At 38.8% G+C, this 4,010-nt stretch overlaps 1 pseudogene; it reads right to left on the reverse strand.

The window, feature by feature from the left end:
- LOC118974819 (olfactory receptor 4C15-like) lies at positions 1 to 969 on the reverse strand (annotated as a pseudogene).
- Between the last annotated feature and the right edge of the window lie 3,041 nt (positions 970 to 4,010).

The following is a 4,010-nucleotide window of genomic DNA, read 5'->3' on the forward strand; positions in this document are numbered from 1 at the left end:
TCATCTTTCATTGCAAAGTAACATTATTGTGCTCCACACATTCCTCATGGCATTTTTCACTTCCTTATTCCTAAAGGTGTAAATCAAAGGATTGTGCAAGGGTGCTAGGATGGTGAAAAGTATTGTCACCATTTTGTCAAAGGAGAAAGTGGATGGAGGTCGGACATAAGTGACTATGCAGGGAACAAAGAACAAAACCACAACAGCAATGTGAGATCCACAAGTGGAGAGAGCTTTCCACTGCCCTTCAGCACTGTGAACTCTCAGGGAGAACAAGATGGTACCATAGGAGGCAAGCAACAAAGAGAAGATTATGATGCACATTAACCCACTATTGGCCAGCACAAAAAAGCCGAAGACATGAGTGTTAGTGCAGGCCAGCTCTAGTAATGGGTACAAGTCACATATGAAATGATCGATGACATTGGGGCCACAGGAGGACAGCTGTAAAACAAACAAAATTTGTATTATGGAGTGGAGGAATCCCCCTGTCCAGGCCACTCCCATCAGAATGCCACAGAGCCTCCAGTTCATGATAGAAGAGTAATGCAAGGGCTTGCAGATGGCCACATAGCGGTCATAGGCCATGACTGTGAGGACAATCATCTCTGCTCCAGCAAAGAAGTGTTCAGCAAAGATCTGGGTCATGCAGCCCTCAAAGGAGATGGTCTTCCTCTGAGACAGAGAGTCCACAATCATCTTTGGGGTGATGGCTGTGGAGAAGCAGGCATCCAGGAGGGACAAGAAAGCCAAGAAGAACTACATGGGGGAGCCCAGGAGTACTGGGCTGCTGCTGATGGTCACCACAATTAGCAAGTTGCCCCCCAGAGTTGCCATGTAGCTCAACAAAAGTATAACAAATACTATTTTATGAACTTTGGGATTCTCTGAAAGCCCCAAGAGGATGAACTCTGTTACAAAGCTGTGGTTTTGCATGATTTCCAAGGAAAAGATAATTGCCACCATAGTAAGAATATAAAATCCACAATTTTGAGAAAAAAATCAACTGAATCTAGTTTATGATACCATTGGAACACAGTCATTGACCAGTTGGTGCATCCACGTGAAAAGATGGTTACAGGCTTCTGTTGTAAAGGAGAATAGAAAATTAGAAATTTGTTGAAGGCTGTAGTGGAAAGTCAGGCAGAAGTGTGGAGGACATAAATTATTCAATACTTTAAAGTGACCAGAGCTTATATGTAGGAAAAGTATTCATATACAGTAGGAAAGAGACATAGTTTTCATCTCCACTGCAAAAGCAGATCACTTTTCCAGGAATGGATTATTGGGGAGGATTCTGAAGTAAAATCCACATTGAGGACAGAGAACTTATATTTCATTGGTCACTGCTGCCATCAGTATGGAATGAGAATGTAGTGACTCACTTGCCATCACTGATCATGAGATAACCTCATCTACAAAGAGAAGAAGAAATAACCCCTAGTTTAGAGTCCTTTAAAATTCATCGCTATTCATCCAAATTTGTTACCTCTGAACTCAATTGAGACTTCAAGATGAATACAGAAAGCACACTGACAGCTATCAGAGGGAAGGTGGTTAGGGGATGGGTGAAAAGGTGAAAAAATTAAGAGAAACCACTCATGGACACAGACAATAGTGTGGTGATTACCAGAGGGAAGGAAAGGTGGGCACAGGGGTATGTACAAGAGGTTAAAGGGAGAAGAAATGGTGATAGGAGGAGGCTTGACTTCGGATGGTGAACACAATACAATATACAGGTGATGTACTATAGAATTATACACTTGATGTCTATATTATTGTATTAATCATTGTCACCCCAATAATTTCATTATAAGAAACAAAACAGAGAACATGAATTAATTCATTCCCTATAAAAGAAGAAAGCTCTATGAAAAAGTGCCTAGCTCTACGCTAACATGTAACAGGTATGAACATGCTGAGTTGGGTTCTTTCTTCATTCATTATTTAAAATAAGAATGGGTGTGCATGAAAAATTATAATACCTACCTACTTAAGGGTATTGTCAGCATGACCAAGTGAACTAATATAAAGAAAGTAGCTGTTCAAGAAATAGTCCTAGGAAACAGTCCACGTTAGATCTTATTATCCCTGTTTCCTGGAAGACAATCCATGCTGAAAGAGAAAATGTCAAGTCACATTCTGGGTCTGGAATTTAAACACAGACTCCCAGCAACAACACTTAAGTATTCCTAATGCATCAAGAGACAAAGGAGCAGAGCTGGCCCTTCTGCTGTCTTCATGCACCTGTGGAAATCAAAGTCTTCTCAGCCCTTTGCTCATACTTGAAGGAGGCCCCCTGATGACACAGAGCAAGTGATATAGATCCAGAAAGTAATATTCCAATTACTACGCATATAAGTTTGCAACAACCACATAGGTAAGGAATAGAAATAATATATTGAGTTTGGCTAGACTCTTGAGACTTATTTACATATTTACTAATTATTTATGCTATGCAGCCCAATCTGATATTGTACAACTTGTCATTTATGTGACTTTATTGCCAACTAAGTATGTTCATGTATAAACTACCAGCTCATCCCACAGGATTAAGGTGAGTGTCCAATTGGCAAAATGCAAAATTTGGGTAAGGTAAGCACCATGGCCAATTGTAGTAACTATTCCCTCACTTAGCAGGACAGCCACATTACCCATGAGTTATCCAGATAAGTACTCCAACTATTGACTATTTTCCATAGCTACACATCAGTTTTCAAGAATGATTGTGTCCTCACCAGCACATACAACAGAAATTTATGTCCCAAATGCGTGTGTACATATACATCTAATGTTTGTTAAAGTGATAAATAAAATTACAATTAAGCTTACTGTGAGAATTAAAAATAACATAATCTTTGTGAAAACTATTCAGAGCTAATTAGAAAAATTTGCAATAAATATATGATTGTTTATGGTAATATTCGTTTTAATGCTTACTTTAAAATAACCTTTTAAATTACATTCCCACTGTACTACACATTCTTAAACAAAGCTGCACTCTGAACACCTTATTCAGCTACAAATTTCCATCCAGAAAACAAGAGTATAAAGCAAACACTATAAGGCCACTGGATTAGTCAATGACCATTTGTTAAAAAGTTAAAATTATGCCAATGTATGGGCCAGCAGTTATCAGCTTCTCAGCAATGAACGGAGTGGGTATATGTTCTTTGAAATTAGTGTTTTGGGTAAATTCAGATAAATTCCCAGGTAGAATCACTGAGTCATAAGGAAATTGCCATTGCTAATTTTTTGAAGTATCTCCATCCTGTTTTCCACAGTGCTTGCACCAATCTGCATTCCCACCAACAGTGCACCTGGGTTCCTTTTTCTTCATATCCTCACCCTCACTAAAGAAGGTACATTTACACAATGGAATACTACTGGGCTTTAAAAAAGAAGAAAAGCTTAATATGCAACAGTATGGATGGACCTGAAGAGCATTATTCTGAGTGAAGTAAGCCACTCAGAGAAAGACATACAATATGATTTCACTCATATGTGGTATCTAATAAAAAACTGAACGAACAAACAAAATAGAGACAGACTCATAGATACCACAGGTTGACAGCTGTTGGAGGTGAAGGCTGCTGAAGGAGAGAAGTGAAGAGACTGAGCAAAACAGAGAAAGAAAACACAGAACACACATGGCCTCTAAAAACAATATGGTGATTGCAAGGGAGAGGAAAGGTTTGGGGAGGGCGTGGGTGATGAAGGAATGTATGGGTGCATAAATGGTGAAAGACACAAACTAGACTTGGGTGCTGAACACACAATACAATGTACACAGGACGTGTTGTCGAATTGTACACCTGAAATGTGTATCATTTTGTTAGCCAGTGTCACTCCAATCAATTCAATAAAATGGGGAAATTTATATTAATTCTTAAATTGCAATCAAACCCCTTCATTTCATGTAGTCCTTTCAGAAGTGTTTTAACAAATAATTTCAGGATTGCAAACATGTTTCTTTTCCTTTTTTTGGAATCCAATCCTACAAATTTTCC

The sequence above is a fragment of the Sturnira hondurensis genome, unplaced genomic scaffold, assembly GCF_014824575.4.
Source record: "Sturnira hondurensis isolate 20B ecotype Veracruz unplaced genomic scaffold, ASM1482457v3 Scaffold0019860, whole genome shotgun sequence".
In the NCBI taxonomy this organism is placed as follows: domain Eukaryota; kingdom Metazoa; phylum Chordata; class Mammalia; order Chiroptera; family Phyllostomidae; genus Sturnira; species Sturnira hondurensis.